The sequence below is a fragment of the Lampetra fluviatilis genome, chromosome 33 (genome assembly GCF_964198595.1).
Source record: "Lampetra fluviatilis chromosome 33, kcLamFluv1.1, whole genome shotgun sequence".
Taxonomy (NCBI): Eukaryota; Metazoa; Chordata; class Hyperoartia; order Petromyzontiformes; family Petromyzontidae; genus Lampetra; species Lampetra fluviatilis.
This window is the reverse complement of record NC_136307.1, coordinates 12325298-12345583: the sequence shown is the minus strand read 5'-3', so window position 1 is coordinate 12345583 and position 20286 is coordinate 12325298.

Below are 20286 nucleotides of genomic sequence, written 5' to 3'. Positions count from 1 at the left end.
TGTCTGTGTGTGTGGTGTGTGCTGTGTGCAGGGTGTGAGTGTCTGTGTGTGTGTGGTGTGTACTGGGTGTAGGGGGTGAGTGTGTGTGTGGTGTGTACTGAGTGAAGGGTATGAGTGTCTGTGTGCGTGTGGTGTGTACTGAGTGCAGGGTGTGAGTGTCTGTGTGTGTGTGGTGTGTGCTGTGTGCAGGGAGTAAGTGTCTGTGTGTGTGGCGTGTACTGGGTGCATGGTGTGAGTGTCTGTGTGTGTGGTGTGTGCTGTGTGCAGGGTGTCAGTGTCTGTGTGTGTGTGGTGTGCACTGGGTTCAGGGTGTGAGTATCTGTGTGTGTGTGGTGTGTGCTGGGTGCAGGGTGTGAGTGTCTGTGTGTGTAATGTGTACTGGGTGTAGGGTGTGAGTGTCTGTGTGTGTGTGTTGTGTGCAGGATGTGAGTGTCTGTGTGTGTGTGTGTGGTGTACACTGAGTGCAGGGTGTGAGTGTCTGTGTGTGTGTGGTGTGTACTGAGTGCAGGGTGTGAGTGTCTGTGTGTGTGTGGTGTGTGCTGTGTGCAGGGAGTGAGTGTCTGTGGCGTGCACTGGGTGCATGGTGTGAGTGTCTGTGTGTGTGGTGTGTGCTGTGTGCAGGGTGTGAGTGTCTGTGTGTGTGTGGTGTGTACTGAGTGAAGGGTATGAGTGTTTGTGTGTGTGTGGTGTGTGCTGTGTGCAGAGTGTGAGTGTCTGTGTGTGTGTGGTGTGTACTGAGTGCAGGGTGTGAGTGTCTGTGTGTGTGTGTGGTGTACACTGAGTGCAGGGTGTCAGTGTATGTGTGTGTGTGGTGTGCACTGGGTTCAGGTTGTGAGTGTCTGTGTGTGTGTGGTGTGTGCTGAGTGCAGGGTGTGAGTGTCTGTGTGTGTGTGGTGTACACTGGGTGCAGGGTGTGAGTGTCTCTGTGTGTGTGTGTGTGGTGTGTACTGAGTGCAGGGTGTGAGTGTCTGTGTGTGTGGTGTACACTGAGTGCAGGGTGTGAGTGTCTGTGTGTGTGCAGTGTGTACTAGGTGCAGGGTGTGAGTGTCTGTGTGTGTGTGCTGTTTGCAGGGTGTGAGTGTCTGTGTGTGTGTGTGGTGTGTACTGAGTGCAGGGTGTAAGTGTCTGTGTGTGTGTGGTGTACACTGAGTGCAGGGTGTGAGTGTCTGTGTGTGGTGTGTGCTGAGTGCAGGGTGTGAGTGTGTGTGTGGTGTGTGCTGAGTGCAGGGTGTGAGTGTCTGTGTGTGTGTGGTGTGTACTGAGTGCAGGGTGTGAGTGTCTGTGTGTGTGTGGTGTGTACTGAGTGCAGGGTGTGAGTGTCTGTGTGTGTGTGGTGTATGCTGGGTGCAGGGTGTGAGTGTCTGTGTGTGTGTGTGGTTTGTACTGGGTGTAGGTGTGTGTCTGTGTGTGTGTGGTGTGTGCAGGGTGTGAGTGTCTGTGTGTGTGTGGTGTACACTGAGTGCAGGGTGTGAGTGTCTGTGTGTGTGTGTGTGGTGTGTACTGAGTGCAGGGTGTGAGTGTCTGTGTGGGTGTGGTGTGTGCTGTGTGCAGGGAGTGAGTGTCTGTGTGTGTGGCGTGTACTGGGTGCATGGCGTGAGTGTCTGTGTGTGTGATGTGTGCTGTGTGCAGGGTGTGAGTGTCTGTGTGTGTGTGGTGTGTACTGGGTGTAGGGGGTGAGTGTGTGTGTGGTGTGTACTGAGTGAAGGGTATGAGTGTCTGTGTGTGTGTGGTGTGTGCTGTGTGCAGGGTGTGAGTGTCTGTGTGTGTGTGGTGTGTACTGAGTGCAGGGTGTGAGTGTCTGTGTGTGTGTGGTGTGTACTGAGTGCAGGGTGTGAGTGTCTGTGTGTGTGTGGTGTATGCTGGGTGCAGGGTGTGAGTGTCTGTGTGTGTGTGTGGTTTGTACTGGGTGTAGGGTGTGTGTCTGTGTGTGTGTGGTGTGTGCAGGGTGTGAGTGTCTGTGTGTGTGTGGTGTACACTGAGTGCAGGGTGTGAGTGTCTGTGTGTGTGTGTGGTGTGTACTGAGTGCAGGGTGTGAGTGTCTGTGTGGGTGTGGTGTGTGCTGTGTGCAGGGAGTGAGTGTCTGTGTGTGTGGCGTGTACTGGGTGTAGGGTGTGAGTGTCTGTGTGTGTGTGTTGTGTGCAGGATGTGAGTGTCTGTGTGTGTGTGTGTGGTGTACACTGAGTGCAGGGTGTGAGTGTCTGTGTGTGTGTGGTGTGTACTGAGTGCAGGGTGTGAGTGTCTGTGTGTGTGTGGTGTGTGCTGTGTGCAGGGAGTGAGTGTCTGTGGCGTGCACTGGGTGCATGGTGTGAGTGTCTGTGTGTGTGGTGTGTGCTGTGTGCAGGGTGTGAGTGTCTGTGTGTGTGTGGTGTGTACTGGGTGTAGGGGGTGAGTGTGTGTGTGGTGTGTACTGAGTGAAGGGTATGAGTGTTTGTGTGTGTGTGGTGTGTGCTGTGTGCAGGGTGTGAGTGTCTGTGTGTGTGTGGTGTGTACTGAGTGCAGGGTGTGAGTGTCTGTGTGTGTGTGTGGTGTACACTGAGTGCAGGGTGTCAGTGTATGTGTGTGTGTGGTGTGCACTGGGTTCAGGTTGTGAGTGTCTGTGTGTGTGTGGTGTGTGCTGAGTGCAGGGTGTGAGTGTCTGTGTGTGTGTGGTGTACACTGGGTGCAGGGTGTGAGTGTCTGTGTGTGTGTGTGTGGTGTGTACTGAGTGCAGGGTGTGAGTGTCTGTGTGTGTGATGTACACTGAGTGCAGGGTGTGAGTGTCTGTGTGTGTGCAGTGTGTACTAGGTGCAGGGTGTGAGTGTCTGTGTGTGTGTGCTGTTTGCAGGGTGTGAGTGTCTGTGTGTGTGTGTGGTGTGTACTGAGTGCAGGGTGTAAGTGTCTGTGTGTGTGTGGTGTACACTGAGTGCAGGGTGTGAGTGTCTGTGTGTGGTGTGTGCTGAGTGCAGGGTGTGAGTGTGTGTGTGGTGTGTGCTGAGTGCAGGGTGTGAGTCTCTGTGTGTGTGTGGTGTGTACTGAGTGCAGGGTGTGAGTGTCTGTGTGTGTGTGGTGTGTACTGAGTGCAGGGTGTGAGTGTCTGTGTGTGTGTGGTGTATGCTGGGTGCAGGGTGTGAGTGTCTGTGTGTGTGTGTGGTTTGTACTGGGTGTAGGGTGTGTGTCTGTGTGTGTGTGGTGTGTGCAGGGTGTGAGTGTCTGTGTGTGTGTGGTGTACACTGAGTGCAGGGTGTGAGTGTCTGTGTGTGTGTGTGGTGTGTACTGAGTGCAGGGTGTGAGTGTCTGTGTGGGTGTGGTGTGTGCTGTGTGCAGGGAGTGAGTGCCTGTGTGTGTGGCGTGTACTGGGTGCATGGCGTGAGTGTCTGTGTGTGTGATGTGTGCTGTGTGCAGGGTGTGAGTGTCTGTGTGTGTGTGGTGTGTACTGGGTGTAGGGGGTGAGTGTGTGTGTGGTGTGTACTGAGTGAAGGGTATGAGTGTCTGTGTGTGTGTGGTGTGTGCTGTGTGCAGGGTGTGAGGGTCTGTGTGTGTGTGGTGTGCACTGGGTTCAGGGTGTGAGTGTCTGTGTGTGTGTGGTGTGTGCTGAGTGCAGGGTGTGAGTGTCTGTGTGTGTGTGGTGTACACTGGGTACAGGGTGTGAGTGTCTGTGTGTGTGTGGTGTGTACTGAGTGCAGGGTGTGAGTGTCTGTGTGTGTGTGGTGTACACTGAGTGCAGGGTGTGAGTGTCTGTGTGTGTGTGGTGTATGCTGGGTGCAGGGTGTGAGTGTCTGTGTGTGTGTGTGTGGTGTGTACTGGGTGTAGGGTGTGAGTGTCTGTGTGTGTGTGGTGTGTGCAGGGTGTGAGTGTCTGTGTGTGTGTGGTGTACACTGAGTGCAGGGTGTGAGTGTCTGTGTGTGTGTGTGGTGTGTACTGAGTGCAGGGTGTGAGTGTCTGTGTGGGTGTGGTGTGTGCTGTGTGCAGAGAGTGAGTGTCTGTGTGTGTGGCGTGTACTGGGTGCATGGCGTGAGTGTCTGTGTGTGTGGTGTGTGCTGTGTGCAGGGTGTGAGTGTCTGTGTGTGTGTGGTGTGTACTGGGTGTAGGGGGTGAGTGTGTGTGTGGTGTGTACTGAGTGAAGGGTATGAGTGTCTGTGTGTGTGTGGTGTGTGCTGTGTGCAGGGTGTGAGTGTCTGTGTGTGGTGTGCACTGGGTTCAGGGTGTGAGTATCTGTGTGTGTGTGGTGTGTGCTGGGTGCAGGGTGTGAGTGTCTGTGTGTGTGGTGTGTACTGGGTGTAGGGTGTGAGTGTCTGTGTGTGTGTGGTGTGTGCAGGATGTGAGTGTCTGTGTGTGTGTGTGGTGTACACTGAGTGCAGGGTGTGAGTGTCTGTGTGTGTGTGGTGTGTACTGAGTGCAGGGTGTGAGTGTCTGTGTGTGTGTGGTGTGTGCTGTGTGCAGGGAGTGAGTGTCTGTGGCGTGTACTGGGTGCATGGTGTGAGTGTCTGTGTGTGTGGTGTGTGCTGTGTGCAGGGTGTGAGTGTCTGTGTGTGTGTGGTGTGTACTGGGTGTAGGGGGTGAGTGTGTGTGTGGTGCGTACTGAGTGAAGGGTATGAGTGTTTGTGTGTGTGTGGTGTGTGCTGTGTGCAGGGTGTGAGTGTCTGTGTGTGTGGTGTGTACTGAGTGCAGGGTGTGAGTGTCTGTGTGTGTGTGTGGTGTACACTGAGTGCAGGGTGTCAGTGTATGTGTGTGTGTGGTGTGCACTGGGTTCAGGTTGTGAGTGTCTGTGTGTGTGTGGTGTGTGCTGAGTGCAGGGTGTGAGTGTCTGTGTGTGTGTGGTGTACACTGGGTGCAGGGTGTGAGTGTCTGTGTGTGTGTGGTGTGTGCTGAGTGCAGGGTGTGAGTGTCTGTGTGTGGTGTGTGCTGAGTGCAGGGTGTGAGTGTGTGTGTGGTGTGTGCTGAGTGCAGGGTGTGAGTCTCTGTGTGTGTGTGGTGTGTACTGAGTGCAGGGTGTGAGTGTCTGTGTGTGTGTGGTGTGTACTGAGTGCAGGGTGTGAGTGTCTGTGTGTGTGTGGTGTATGCTGGGTGCAGGGTGTGAGTGTCTGTGTGTGTGTGTGGTTTGTACTGGGTGTAGGGTGTGTGTCTGTGTGTGTGTGGTGTGTGCAGGGTGTGAGTGTCTGTGTGTGTGTGGTGTACACTGAGTGCAGGGTGTGAGTGTCTGTGTGTGTGTGTGGTGTGTACTGAGTGCAGGGTGTGAGTGTCTGTGTGGGTGTGGTGTGTGCTGTGTGCAGGGAGTGAGTGCCTGTGTGTGTGGCGTGTACTGGGTGCATGGCGTGAGTGTCTGTGTGTGTGATGTGTGCTGTGTGCAGGGTGTGAGTGTCTGTGTGTGTGTGGTGTGTACTGGGTGTAGGGGGTGAGTGTGTGTGTGGTGTGTACTGAGTGAAGGGTATGAGTGTCTGTGTGTGTGTGGTGTGTGCTGTGTGCAGGGTGTGAGGGTCTGTGTGTGTGTGGTGTGCACTGGGTTCAGGGTGTGAGTGTTTGTGTGTGTGTGGTGTGTGCTGAGTGCAGGGTGTGAGTGTCTGTGTGTGTGTGGTGTACACTGGGTACAGGGTGTGAGTGTCTGTGTGTGTGTGGTGTGTACTGAGTGCAGGGTGTGAGTGTCTGTGTGTGTGTGGTGTACACTGAGTGCAGGGTGTGAGTGTCTGTGTGTGTGTGGTGTATGCTGGGTGCAGGGTGTGAGTGTCTGTGTGTGTGTGTGGTGTGTACTGGGTGTAGGGTGTGAGTGTCTGTGTGTGTGTGGTGTGTGCAGGGTGTGAGTGTCTGTGTGTGTGTGGTGTACACTGAGTGCAGGGTGTGAGTGTCTGTGTGTGTGTGTGGTGTGTACTGAGTGCAGGGTGTGAGTGTCTGTGTGGGTGTGGTGTGTGCTGTGTGCAGAGAGTGAGTGTCTGTGTGTGTGGCGTGTACTGGGTGCATGGCGTGAGTGTCTGTGTGTGTGGTGTGTGCTGTGTGCAGGGTGTGAGTGTCTGTGTGTGTGTGGTGTGTACTGGGTGTAGGGGGTGAGTGTGTGTGTGGTGTGTACTGAGTGAAGGGTATGAGTGTCTGTGTGTGTGTGGTGTGTGCTGTGTGCAGGGTGTGAGTGTCTGTGTGTGGTGTGCACTGGGTTCAGGGTGTGAGTATCTGTGTGTGTGTGGTGTGTGCTGGGTGCAGGGTGTGAGTGTCTGTGTGTGTGGTGTGTACTGGGTGTAGGGTGTGAGTGTCTGTGTGTGTGTGGTGTGTGCAGGATGTGAGTGTCTGTGTGTGTGTGTGGTGTACACTGAGTGCAGGGTGTGAGTGTCTGTGTGTGTGTGGTGTGTACTGAGTGCAGGGTGTGAGTGTCTGTGTGTGTGTGGTGTGTGCTGTGTGCAGGGAGTGAGTGTCTGTGGCGTGTACTGGGTGCATGGTGTGAGTGTCTGTGTGTGTGGTGTGTGCTGTGTGCAGGGTGTGAGTGTCTGTGTGTGTGTGGTGTGTACTGGGTGTAGGGGGTGAGTGTGTGTGTGGTGCGTACTGAGTGAAGGGTATGAGTGTTTGTGTGTGTGTGGTGTGTGCTGTGTGCAGGGTGTGAGTGTCTGTGTGTGTGGTGTGTACTGAGTGCAGGGTGTGAGTGTCTGTGTGTGTGTGTGGTGTACACTGAGTGCAGGGTGTCAGTGTATGTGTGTGTGTGGTGTGCACTGGGTTCAGGTTGTGAGTGTCTGTGTGTGTGTGGTGTGTGCTGAGTGCAGGGTGTGAGTGTCTGTGTGTGTGTGGTGTACACTGGGTGCAGGGTGTGAGTGTCTGTGTGTGTGTGTGTGTGGTGTGTACTGAGTGCAGGGTGTGAGTGTCTGTGTGTGTGTGGTGTACACTGAGTGCAGGGTGTGAGTGTCTGTGTGTGTGCAGTGTGTACTAGGTGCAGGGTGTGAGTGTCTGTGTGTGTGTGCTGTTTGCAGGGTGTGAGTGTCTGTGTGTGTGTGTGGTGTGTACTGAGTGCAGGGTGTAAGTGTCTGTGTGTGTGTGGTGTACACTGAGTGCAGGGTGTGAGTGTCTGTGTGTGGTGTGTGCTGAGTGCAGGGTGTGAGTGTGTGTGTGGTGTGTGCTGAGTGCAGGGTGTGAGTGTCTGTGTGTGTGTGGTGTGTACTGAGTGCAGGGTGTGAGTGTCTGTGTGTGTGTGGTGTGTACTGAGTGCAGGGTGTGAGTGTCTGTGTGTGTGTGGTGTATGCTGGGTGCAGGGTGTGAGTGTCTGTGTGTGTGTGTGGTTTGTACTGGGTGTAGGGTGTGAATGTCTGTGTGTGAGTGGTGTACACTGCGTGCAGGGTGTGAGTGTCTGTGTGTGTGTGGTGTGTACTAAGTGCAGGGTGTGAGTGTCTGTGTGTGTGTACTGTGTGCAGGGTGTGAGTGTCTGTGTGTGTGTGGTGTGTACTGGGTGCATGGTGTGAGTGTCTGTGTGTGTGTGGTGTGTGCTGTGTGCAGGGTGTGAGTGTCTGTTTGTGTGTGGTGTGTGCTGGGTGCAGGGTGTGAGTGTCTGTGTGTGTGTGTGTGGTGTGTACTGGGTGTAGGGTGTGAGTGTCTGTGTGTGTGTGGTGTGTGCAGGGTGTGAGTGTCTGTGTGTGTGTGGTGTACACTGAGTGCAGGGTGTGAGTGTCTGTGTGTGTGTGGTGTGTACTGAGTGCAGGGTGTGAGTGTCTGTGTGTGTGTGGTGTGTGCTGTGTGCAGGGAGTAAGTGTCTGTGTGTGTGGCGTGTACTGGGTGCATGGTGTGAGTGTCTGTGTGTGTGGTGTGTGCTGTGTGCAGGGTGTGAGTGTCTGTGTGTGTGTGGTGTGTACTGGGTGTAGGGGGTGAGTGTGTGTGTGGTGTGTACTGAGTGAAGGGTATGAGTGTCTGTGTGTGTGTGGTGTGTACTGAGTGCAAGGTGTGAGTGTCTGTGTGTGTGTGTGGTGTACACTGAGTGCAGGGTGTCAGTGTCTGTGTGTGTGTGGTGTGCACTGGGTTCAGGGTGTGAGTATCTGTGTGTGTGTGGTGTGTGCTGGGTGCAGGGTGTGAGTGTCTGTGTGTGTGGTGTGTACTGGGTGTAGGGTGTGAGTGTCTGTGTGTGTGTGGTGTGTGCAGGATGTGAGTGTCTGTGTGTGTGTGTGTGTGGTGTACACTGAGTGCAGGGTGTGAGTGTCTGTGTGTGTGTGGTGTGTACTGAGTGCAGGGTGTGAGTGTCTGTGTGTGTGTGGTGTGTGCTGTGTGCAGGGAGTGAGTGTCTGTGGCGTGTACTGGGTGCATGGTGTGAGTGTCTGTGTGTGTGGTGTGTGCTGTGTGCAGGGTGTGAGTGTCTGTGTGTGTGTGGTGTGTACTGGGTGTAGGGGGTGAGTGTGTGTGTGGTGTGTACTGAGTGAAGGGTGTGAGTGTCTGTGTGTGTGTGGTGTACACTGGGTGCAGGGTGTGAGTGTCTCTGTGTGTGTGTGTGTGGTGTGTACTGAGTGCAGGGTGTGAGTGTCTGTGTGTGTGTGGTGTACACTGAGTGCAGGGTGTGAGTGTCTGTGTGTGTGTGGTGTATGCTGGGTGCAGGGTGTGAGTGTCTGTGTGTGTGTGTGGTTTGTACTGGGTGTAGGGTGTGTGTCTGTGTGTGTGTGGTGTGTGCAGGGTGTGAGTGTCTGTGTGTGTGTGGTGTACACTGAGTGCAGGGTGTGAGTGTCTGTGTGTGTGTGTGGTGTACACTGAGTGCAGGGTGTGAGTGTCTGTGTGTGTGTGGTGTGTACTGAGTGCAGGGTGTGAGTGTCTGTGTGTGTGTGGTGTGTGCTGTGTGCAGGGAGTGAGTGTCTGTGGCGTGCACTGGGTGCATGGTGTGAGTGTCTGTGTGTGTGGTGTGTGCTGTGTGCAGGGTGTGAGTGTCTGTGTGTGTGTGGTGTGTACTGGGTGTAGGGGGTGAGTGTGTGTGTGGTGTGTACTGAGTGAAGGGTATGAGTGTTTGTGTGTGTGTGGTGTGTGCTGTGTGCAGGGTGTGAGTGTCTGTGTGTGTGTGGTGTGTACTGAGTGCAGGGTGTGAGTGTCTGTGTGTGTGTGTGGTGTACACTGAGTGCAGGGTGTCAGTGTATGTGTGTGTGTGGTGTGCACTGGGTTCAGGTTGTGAGTGTCTGTGTGTGTGTGGTGTGTGCTGAGTGCAGGGTGTGAGTGTCTGTGTGTGTGTGGTGTACACTGGGTGCAGGCTGTGAGTGTCTGTGTGTGTGTGTGTGGTGTGTACTGAGTGCAGGGTGTGAGTGTCTGTGTGTGTGGTGTACACTGAGTGCAGGGTGTGAGTGTCTGTGTGTGTGCAGTGTGTACTAGGTGCAGGGTGTGAGTGTCTGTGTGTGTGTGCTGTTTGCAGGGTGTGAGTGTCTGTGTGTGTGTGTGGTGTGTTCTGAGTGCAGGGTGTAAGTGTCTGTGTGTGTGTGGTGTACACTGAGTGCAGGGTGTGAGTGTCTGTGTGTGGTGTGTGCTGAGTGCAGGGTGTGAGTGTGTGTGTGGTGTGTGCTGAGTGCAGGGTGTGAGTGTCTGTGTGTGTGTGGTGTGTACTGAGTGCAGGGTGTGAGTGTCTGTGTGTGTGTGGTGTGTACTGAGTGCAGGGTGTGAGTGTCTGTGTGTGTGTGGTGTATGCTGGGTGCAGGGTGTGAGTGTCTGTGTGTGTGTGTGGTTTGTACTGGGTGTAGGGTGTGTGTCTGTGTGTGTGTGGTGTGTGCAGGGTGTGAGTGTCTGTGTGTGTGTGGTGTACACTGAGTGCAGGGTGTGAGTGTCTGTGTGTGTGTGTGGTGTGTACTGAGTGCAGGGTGTGAGTGTCTGTGTGGGTGTGGTGTGTGCTGTGTGCAGGGAGTGAGTGTCTGTGTGTGTGGCGTGTACTGGGTGCATGGCGTGAGTGTCTGTGTGTGTGATGTGTGCTGTGTGCAGGGTGTGAGTGTCTGTGTGTGTGTGGTGTGTACTGGGTGTAGGGGGTGAGTGTGTGTGTGGTGTGTACTGAGTGAAGGGTATGAGTGTCTGTGTGTGTGTGGTGTGTGCTGAGTGCAGGGTGTGAGTGTCTGTGTGTGTGTGGTGTACACTGGGTACAGGGTGTGAGTGTCTGTGTGTGTGTGGTGTGTACTGAGTGCAGGGTGTGAGTGTCTGTGTGTGTGTGGTGTACACTGAGTGCAGGGTGTGAGTGTCTGTGTGTGTGTGGTGTATGCTGGGTGCAGGGTGTGAGTGTCTGTGTGTGTGTGTGGTGTGTACTGGGTGTAGGGTGTGAGTGTCTGTGTGTGTGTGGTGTGTGCAGGGTGTGAGTGTCTGTGTGTGTGTGGTGTACACTGAGTGCAGGGTGTGAGTGTCTGTGTGTGTGTGTGGTGTGTACTGAGTGCAGGGTGTGAGTGTCTGTGTGGGTGTGGTGTGTGCTGTGTGCAGAGAGTGAGTGTCTGTGTGTGTGGCGTGTACTGGGTGCATGGCGTGAGTGTCTGTGTGTGTGGTGTGTGCTGTGTGCAGGGTGTGAGTGTCTGTGTGTGTGTGGTGTGTACTGGGTGTAGGGGGTGAGTGTGTGTGTGGTGTGTACTGAGTGAAGGGTATGAGTGTCTGTGTGTGTGTGGTGTGTGCTGTGTGCAGGGTGTGAGTGTCTGTGTGTGGTGTGCACTGGGTTCAGGGTGTGAGTATCTGTGTGTGTGTGGTGTGTGCTGGGTGCAGGGTGTGAGTGTCTGTGTGTGTGGTGTGTACTGGGTGTAGGGTGTGAGTGTCTGTGTGTGTGTGGTGTGTGCAGGATGTGAGTGTCTGTGTGTGTGTGTGGTGTACACTGAGTGCAGGGTGTGAGTGTCTGTGTGTGTGTGGTGTGTACTGAGTGCAGGGTGTGAGTGTCTGTGTGTGTGTGGTGTGTGCTGTGTGCAGGGAGTGAGTGTCTGTGGCGTGTACTGGGTGCATGGTGTGAGTGTCTGTGTGTGTGGTGTGTGCTGTGTGCAGGGTGTGAGTGTCTGTGTGTGTGTGGTGTGTACTGGGTGTAGGGGGTGAGTGTGTGTGTGGTGCGTACTGAGTGAAGGGTATGAGTGTTTGTGTGTGTGTGGTGTGTGCTGTGTGCAGGGTGTGAGTGTCTGTGTGTGTGTGGTGTGTACTGAGTGCAGGGTGTGAGTGTCTGTGTGTGTGTGTGGTGTACACTGAGTGCAGGGTGTCAGTGTATGTGTGTGTGTGGTGTGCACTGGGTTCAGGTTGTGAGTGTCTGTGTGTGTGTGGTGTGTGCTGAGTGCAGGGTGTGAGTGTCTGTGTGTGTGTGGTGTACACTGGGTGCAGGGTGTGAGTGTCTGTGTGTGTGCAGTGTGTACTAGGTGCAGGGTGTGAGTGTCTGTGTGTGTGTGCTGTTTGCAGGGTGTGAGTGTCTGTGTGTGTGTGTGGTGTGTACTGAGTGCAGGGTGTAAGTGTCTGTGTGTGTGTGGTGTACACTGAGTGCAGGGTGTGAGTGTCTGTGTGTGGTGTGTGCTGAGTGCAGGGTGTGAGTGTGTGTGTGGTGTGTGCTGAGTGCAGGGTGTGAGTGTCTGTGTGTGTGTGGTGTGTACTGAGTGCAGGGTGTGAGTGTCTGTGTGTGTGTGGTGTGTACTGAGTGCAGGGTGTGAGTGTCTGTGTGTGTGTGGTGTATGCTGGGTGCAGGGTGTGAGTGTCTGTGTGTGTGTGTGGTTTGTACTGGGTGTAGGGTGTGAATGTCTGTGTGTGAGTGGTGTACACTGCGTGCAGGGTGTGAGTGTCTGTGTGTGTGTGGTGTGTACTAAGTGCAGGGTGTGAGTGTCTGTGTGTGTGTACTGTGTGCAGGGTGTGAGTGTCTGTGTGTGTGTGGTGTGTACTGGGTGCATGGTGTGAGTGTCTGTGTGTGTGTGGTGTGTGCTGTGTGCAGGGTGTGAGTGTCTGTTTGTGTGTGGTGTGTGCTGGGTGCAGGGTGTGAGTGTCTGTGTGTGTGTGTGGTGTGTACTGGGTGTAGGGTGTGAGTGTCTGTGTGTGTGTGGTGTGTGCAGGGTGTGAGTGTCTGTGTGTGTGTGGTGTACACTGAGTGCAGGGTGTGAGTGTCTGTGTGTGTGTGGTGTGTACTGAGTGCAGGGTGTGAGTGTCTGTGTGTGTGTGGTGTGTGCTGTGTGCAGGGAGTAAGTGTCTGTGTGTGTGGCGTGTACTGGGTGCATGGTGTGAGTGTCTGTGTGTGTGGTGTGTGCTGTGTGCAGGGTGTGAGTGTCTGTGTGTGTGTGGTGTGTACTGGGTGTAGGGGGTGAGTGTGTGTGTGGTGTGTACTGAGTGAAGGGTATGAGTGTCTGTGTGTGTGTGGTGTGTACTGAGTGCAAGGTGTGAGTGTCTGTGTGTGTGTGTGGTGTACACTGAGTGCAGGGTGTCAGTGTCTGTGTGTGTGTGGTGTGCACTGGGTTCAGGGTGTGAGTATCTGTGTGTGTGTGGTGTGTGCTGGGTGCAGGGTGTGAGTGTCTGTGTGTGTGATGTGTACTGGGTGTAGGGTGTGAGTGTCTGTGTGTGTGTGGTGTGTGCAGGATGTGAGTGTCTGTGTGTGTGTGTGTGTGGTGTACACTGAGTGCAGGGTGTGAGTGTCTGTGTGTGTGTGGTGTGTACTGAGTGCAGGGTGTGAGTGTCTGTGTGTGTGTGGTGTGTGCTGTGTGCAGGGAGTGAGTGTCTGTGGCGTGTACTGGGTGCATGGTGTGAGTGTCTGTGTGTGTGGTGTGTGCTGTGTGCAGGGTGTGAGTGTCTGTGTGTGTGTGGTGTGTACTGGGTGTAGGGGGTGAGTGTGTGTGTGGTGTGTACTGAGTGAAGGGTGTGAGTGTCTGTGTGTGTGTGGTGTAAACTGGGTGCAGGGTGTGAGTGTCTGTGTGAGTGTGTGTGTGGTGTGTACTGAGTGCAGGGTGTGAGTGTCTGTGTGTGTGTGGTGTACACTGAGTGCAGGGTGTGAGTGTCTGTGTGTGTGCAGTGTGTACTAGGTGCAGGGTGTGAGTGTCTGTGTGTGTGTGCTGTTTGCAGGGTGTGAGTGTCTGTGTGTGTGTGTGGTGTGTACTGAGTGCAGGGTGTAAGTGTCTGTGTGTGTGTGGTGTACACTGAGTGCAGGGTGTGAGTGTCTGTGTGTGGTGTGTGCTGAGTGCAGGGTGTGAGTGTGTGTGTGGTGTGTGCTGAGTGCAGGGTGTGAGTGTCTGTGTGTGTGTGGTGTGTACTGAGTGCAGGGTGTGAGTGTCTGTGTGTGTGTGGTGTGTACTGAGTGCAGGGTGTGAGTGTCTGTGTGTGTGTGGTGTATGCTGGGTGCAGGGTGTGAGTGTCTGTGTGTGTGTGTGGTTTGTACTGGGTGTAGGGTGTGAGTGTCTGTGTGTGAGTGGTGTACACTGCGTGCAGGGTGTGAGTGTCTGTGTGTGTGTGGTGTGTACTAAGTGCAGGGTGTGAGTGTCTGTGTGTGTGTACTGTGTGCAGGGTGTGAGTGTCTGTGTGTGTGTGGTGTGTACTGGGTGCATGGTGTGAGTGTCTGTGTGTGTGTGGTGTGTGCTGTGTGCAGGGTGTGAGTGTCTGTTTGTGTGTGGTGTGTGCTGGGTGCAGGGTGTGAGTGTCTGTGTGTGTGTGTGGTGTGTACTGGGTGTAGGGTGTGAGTGTCTGTGTGTGTGTGGTGTGTGCAGGGTGTGAGTGTCTGTGTGTGTGTGGTGTACACTGAGTGCAGGGTGTGAGTGTCTGTGTGTGTGGTGTGTACTGAGTGCAGGGTGTGAGTGTCTGTGTGTGTGTGGTGTGTGCTGTGTGCAGGGAGTAAGTGTCTGTGTGTGTGGCGTGTACTGGGTGCATGGTGTGAGTGTCTGTGTGTGTGGTGTGTGCTGTGTGCAGGGTGTGAGTGTCTGTGTGTGTGTGGTGTGTACTGGGTGTAGGGGGTGAGTGTGTGTGTGGTGTGTACTGAGTGAAGGGTATGAGTGTCTGTGTGTGTGTGGTGTGTACTGAGTGCAAGGTGTGAGTGTCTGTGTGTGTGTGTGTGGTGTACACAGAGTGCAGGGTGTCAGTGTCTGTGTGTGTGTGGTGTGCACTGGGTTCAGGGTGTGAGTATCTGTGTGTGTGTGGTGTGTGCTGGGTGCAGGGTGTGAGTGTCTGTGTGTGTGGTGTGTACTGGGTGTAGGGTGTGAGTGTCTGTGTGTGTGTGGTGTGTGCAGGATGTGAGTGTCTGTGTGTGTGTGTGTGTGTGGTGTACACTGAGTGCAGGGTGTGAGTGTCTGTGTGTGTGTGGTGTGTACTGAGTGCAGGGTGTGAGTGTCTGTGTGTGTGTGGTGTGTGCTGTGTGCAGGGAGTGAGTGTCTGTGGCGTGTACTGGGTGCATGGTGTGAGTGTCTGTGTGTGTGGTGTGTGCTGTGTGCAGGGTGTGAGTGTCTGTGTGTGTGTGGTGTGTACTGGGTGTAGGGGGTGAGTGTGTGTGTGGTGTGTACTGAGTGAAGGGTATGAGTGTTTGTGTGTGTGTGGTGTGTGCTGTGTGCAGGGTGTGAGTGTCTGTGTGTGTGTGGTGTGTACTGAGTGCAGGGTGTGACGGTCTGTGTGTGTGTGTGGTGTACACTGAGTGCAGGGTGTCAGTGTATGTGTGTGTGTGGTGTGCACTGGGTTCAGGTTGTGAGTGTCTGTGTGTGTGTGGTGTGTGCTGAGTGCAGGGTGTGAGTGTCTGTGTGTGTGTGGTGTACACTGGGTGCAGGGTGTGAGTGTCTGTGTGTGTGTGTGTGTGGTGTGTACTGAGTGCAGGGTGTGAGTGTCTGTGTGTGTGTGGTGTACACTGAGTGCAGGGTGTGAGTGTCTGTGTGTGTGCAGTGTGTACTAGGTGCAGGGTGTGAGTGTCTGTGTGTGTGTGCTGTTTGCAGAGTGTGAGTGTCTGTGTGTGTGTGTGGTGTGTAGTGAGTGCAGGGTGTAAGTGTCTGTGTGTGTGTGGTGTACACTGAGTGCAGGGTGTGAGTGTCTGTGTGTGGTGTGTGCTGAGTGCAGGGTGTGAGTGTGTGTGTGGTGTGTGCTGAGTGCAGGGTGTGAGTGTCTGTGTGTGTGTGGTGTACACTGAGTGCAGGGTGTGAGTGTCTGTGTGTGTGTGGTGTGTACTGAGTGCAGGGTGTGAGTGTCTGTGTGTGTGTGGTGTGTGCTGTGTGCAGGGAGTAAGTGTCTGTGTGTGTGGCGTGTACTGGGTGCATGGTGTGAGTGTCTGTGTGTGTGGTGTGTGCTGTGTGCAGGGTGTGAGTGTCTGTGTGTGTGTGGTGTGTACTGGGTGTAGGGGGTGAGTGTGTGTGTGGTGTGTACTGAGTGAAGGGTATGAGTGTCTGTGTGCGTGTGGTGTGTACTGAGTGCAGGGTGTGAGTGTCTGTGTGTGTGTGGTGTGTGCTGTGTGCAGGGTGTCAGTGTCTGTGTGTGTGTGGTGTGCACTGGGTTCAGGGTGTGAGTATCTGTGTGTGTGTGGTGTGTGCTGGGTGCAGGGTGTGAGTGTCTGTGTGTGTGGTGTGTACTGGGTGTAGGGTGTGAGTGTCTGTGTGTGTGTGTTGTGTGCAGGATGTGAGTGTCTGTGTGTGTGTGTGTGTGGTGTACACTGAGTGCAGGGTGTGAGTGTCTGTGTGTGTGTGGTGTGTACTGAGTGCAGGGTGTGAGTGTCTGTGTGTGTGGTGTGTGCTGTGTGCAGGGAGTGAGTGTCTGTGGCGTGCACTGGGTGCATGGTGTGAGTGTCTGTGTGTGTGGTGTGTGCTGTGTGCAGGGTGTGAGTGTCTGTGTGTATGTGGTGTGTACTGGGTGTAGGGGGTGAGTGTGTGTGTGGTGTGTACTGAGTGAAGGGTATGAGTGTTTGTGTGTGTGTGGTGTGTGCTGTGTGCAGGGTGTGAGTGTCTGTGTGTGTGTGGTGTGTACTGAGTGCAGGGTGTGAGTGTCTGTGTGTGTGTGTGGTGTACACTTGAGTGCAGGGTGTCAGTGTATGTGTGTGTGTGGTGTGCACTGGGTTCAGGTTGTGAGTGTCTGTGTGTGTGTGGTGTGTGCTGAGTGCAGGGTGTGAGTGTCTGTGTGTGTGTGGTGTACACTGGGTGCAGGGTGTGAGTGTCTGTGTGTGTGTGTGTGTGTGGTGTGTACTGAGTGCAGGGTGTGAGTGTCTGTGTGTGTGGTGTACACTGAGTGCAGGGTGTGAGTGTCTGTGTGTGTGCAGTGTGTACTAGGTGCAGGGTGTGAGTGTCTGTGTGTGTGTGCTGTTTGCAGGGTGTGAGTGTCTGTGTGTGTGGTGTGTACTGAGTGCAGGGTGTAAGTGTCTGTGTGTGTGTGGTGTACACTGAGTGCAGGGTGTGAGTGTCTGTGTGTGGTGTGTGCTGAGTGCAGGGTGTGAGTGTGTGTGTGGTGTGTGCTGAGTGCAGGGTGTGAGTGTCTGTGTGTGTGTGGTGTGTACTGAGTGCAGGGTGTGAGTGTCTGTGTGTGTGTGGTGTGTACTGAGTGCAGGGTGTGAGTGTCTGTGTGTGTGTGGTGTATGCTGGGTGCAGGGTGTGAGTGTCTGTGTGTGTGTGTGGTTTGTACTGGGTGTAGGGTGTGAGTGTCTGTGTGTGTGTGGTGTGTGCAGGGTGTGAGTGTCTGTGTGTGTGTGGTGTGTGCTGTGTGCAGGGTGTGAGTGTCTGTGTGTGTGTGGTGTGCACTGGGTTCAGGGTGTGAGTGTCTGTGTGTGTGTGGTGTGTGCTGAGTGCAGGGTGTGAGTGTCTGTGTGTGTGTGGTGTACACTGGGTGCAGGGTGTGAGTGTCTGTGTGTGTGTGGTGTGTACTGAGTGCAGGGTGTGAGTGTCTGTGTGTGTGTGGTGTACACTGAGTGCAGGGTGTGAGTGTCTGTGTGTGTGTGGTGTATGCTGGGTGCAGGGTGTGAGTGTCTGTGTGTGTGTGTGGTGTGTACTGGGTGTAGGGTGTGAGTGTCTGTGTGTGTGTGGTGTGTGCAGGGTGTGAGTGTCTGTGTGTGTGTGGTGTACACTGAGTGCAGGGTGTGAGTGTCTGTGTGTGTGTGTGGTGTGTACTGAGTGCAGGGTGTGAGTGTCTGTGTGGGTGTGGTGTGTGCTGTGTGCAGAGAGTGAGTGTCTGTGTGTGTGGCGTGTATTGGGTGCATGGCGTGAGTGTCTGTGTGTGTGGTGTGTGCTGTGTGCAGGGTGTGAGTGTCTGTGTGTGTGTGGTGTGTACTGGGTGTAGGGGGTGAGTGTGTGTGTGGTGTGTACTGAGTGAAGGGTATGAGTGTCTGTGTGTGTGTGGTGTGTGCTGTGTGCAGGGTGTGAGTGTCTGTGTGTGGTGTGCACTGGGTTCAGGGTGTGAGTATCTGTGTGTGTGTGGTGTGTGCTGGGTGCAGGGTGTGAGTGTCTGTGTGTGTGGTGTGTACTGGGTGTAGGGTGTGAGTGTCTGTGTGTGTGTGGTGTGTGCAGGATGTGAGTGTCTGTGTGTGTGTGTGGTGTACACTGAGTGCAGGGTGTGAGTGTCTGTGTGTGTGTGGTGTGTACTGAGTGCAGGGTGTGAGTGTCTGTGTGTGTGGTGTGTGCTGTGTGCAGGGAGTGAGTGTCTGTGGCGTGTAATGGGTGCATGGTGTGAGTGTCTGTGTGTGTGGTGTGTGCTGTGTGCAGGGTGTGAGTGTCTGTGTGTGTGTGGTGTGTACTGGGTGTAGGGGGTGAGTGTGTGTGTGGTGTGTACTGAGTGCAGGGTGTGAGTGTCTGTGTGTGTGTGTGGTGTACACTGAGTGCAGGGTGTCAGTGTATGTGTGTGTGTGGTGTGCACTGGGTTCAGGTTGTGAGTGTCTGTGTGTGTGTGGTGTGTGCTGAGTGCAGGGTGTGAGTGTCTGTGTGTGTGTGGTGTAAACTGGGTGCAGGGTGTGAGTGTCTGTGTGTGTGTGTGTGGTGTGTACTGAGTGCAGGGTGTGAGTGTCTGTGTGTGTGTGGTGTACACTGAGTGCAGGGTGTGAGTGTCTGTGTGTGTGTGGTGTGTGCTGTGTGCAGGGAGTGAGTGTCTGTGGCGTGTACTGGGTGCATGGTGTGAGTGTCTGTGTGTGTGGTGTGTGCTGTGTGCAGGGTGTGAGTGTCTGTGTGTGTGTGGTGTGTACTGGGTGTAGGGGGTGAGTGTGTGTGTGGTGTGTACTGAGTGAAGGGTATGAGTGTTTGTGTGTGTGTGGTGTGTGCTGTGTGCAGGGTGTGAGTGTCTGTGTGTGTGTGGTGTGTACTGAGTGCAGGGTGTGAGTGTCTGTGTGTGAGTGTGGTGTACACTGAGTGCAGGGTGTCAGTGTATGTGTGTGTGTGGTGTGCACTGGGTTCAGGTTGTGAGTGTCTGTGTGTGTGTGGTGTGTGCTGAGTGCAGGGTGTGAGTGTCTGTGTGTGTGTGGTGTACACTGGGTGCAGGGTGTGAGTGTCTCTGTGTGTGTGTGTGTGGTGTGTACTGAGTGCAGGGTGTGAGTGTCTGTGTGTGTGTGGTGTACACTGAGTGCAGGGTGTGAGTGTCTGTGTGTGTGCAGTGTGTACTAGGTGCAGGGTGTGAGTGTCTGTGTGTGTGTGCTGTTTGCAGAGTGTGAGTGTCTGTGTGTGTGTGTGGTGTGTAGTGAGTGCAGGGTGTAAGTGTCTGTGTGTGTGTGGTGTACACTGAGTGCAGGGTGTGAGTGTCTGTGTGTGGTGTGTGCTGAGTGCAGGGTGTGAGTGTGTGTGTGGTGTGTGCTGAGTGCAGGGTGTGAGTGTCTGTGTGTGTGTGGTGTACACTGAGTGCAGGGTGTGAGTGTCTGTGTGTGTGTGGTGTGTACTGAGTGCAGGGTGTGAGTGTCTGTGTGTGTGTGGTGTGTGCTGTGTGCAGGGAGTAAGTGTCTGTGTGTGTGGCGTGTACTGGGTGCATGGTGTGAGTGTCTGTGTGTGTGGTGTGTGCTGTGTGCAGGGTGTGAGTGTCTGTGTGTGTGTGGTGTGTACTGGGTGTAGGGGGTGAGTGTGTGTGTGGTGTGTACTGAGTGAAGGGTATGAGTGTCTGTGTGCGTGTGGTGTGTACTGAGTGCAGGGTGTGAGTGTCTGTGTGTGTGTGGTGTGTGCTGTGTGCAGGGTGTCAGTGTCTGTGTGTGTGTGGTGTGCACTGGGTTCAGGGTGTGAGTATCTGTGTGTGTGTGGTGTGTGCTGGGTGCAGGGTGTGAGTGTCTGTGTGTGTGGTGTGTACTGGGTGTAGGGTGTGAGTGTCTGTGTGTGTGTGTTGTGTGCAGGATGTGAGTGTCTGTGTGTGTGTGTGTGGTGTACACTGAGTGCAGGGTGTGAGTGTCTGTGTGTGTGTGGTGTGTACTGAGTGCAGGGTGTGAGTGTCTGTGTGTGTGGTGTGTGCTGTGTGCAGGGAGTGAGTGTCTGTGGCGTGCACTGGGTGCATGGTGTGAGTGTCTGTGTGTGTGGTGTGTGCTGTGTGCAGGGTGTGAGTGTCTGTGTGTATGTGGTGTGTACTGGGTGTAGGGGGTGAGTGTGTGTGTGGTGTGTACTGAGTGAAGGGTATGAGTGTTTGTGTGTGTGTGGTGTGTGCTGTGTGCAGGGTGTGAGTGTCTGTGTGTGTGTGGTGTGTACTGAGTGCAGGGTGTGAGTGTCTGTGTGTGTGTGTGGTGTACACTGAGTGCAGGGTGTCAGTGTATGTGTGTGTGTGGTGTGCACTGGGTTCAGGTTGTGAGTGTCTGTGTGTGTGTGGTGTGTGCTGAGTGCAGGGTGTGAGTGTCTGTGTGTGTGTGGTGTACACTGGGTGCAGGGTGTGAGTGTCTGTGTGTGTGTGTGTGTGTGGTGTGTACTGAGTGCAGGGTGTGAGTGTCTGTGTGTGTGGTGTACACTGAGTGCAGGGTGTGAGTGTCTGTGTGTGTGCAGTGTGTACTAGGTGAAGGGTGTGAGTGTCTGTGTGTGTGTGCTGTTTGCAGGGTGTGAGTGTCTGTGTGTGTGGTGTGTACTGAGTGCAGGGTGTAAGTGTCTGTGTGTGTGTGGTGTACACTGAGTGCAGGGTGTGAGTGTCTGTGTGTGGTGTGTGCTGAGTGCAGGGTGTGAGTGTGTGTGTGGTGTGTGCTGAGTGCAGGGTGTGAGTGTCTGTGTGTGTGTGGTGTGTACTGAGTGCAGGGTGTGAGTGTCTGTGTGTGTGTGGTGTGTACTGAGTGCAGGGTGTGAGTGTCTGTGTGTGTGTGGTGTATGCTGGGTGCAGGGTGTGAGTGTCTGTGTGTGTGTGTGGTTTGTACTGGGTGTAGGGTGTGAGTGTCTGTGTGTGTGTGGTGTGTGCAGGGTGTGAGTGTCTGTGTGTGTGTGGTGTGTGCTGTGTGCAGGGTGTGAGTGTCTGTGTGTGTGTGGTGTGCACTGGGTTCAGGGTGTGAGTGTCTGTGTGTGTGTGGTGTGTGCTGAGTGCAGGGTGTGAGTG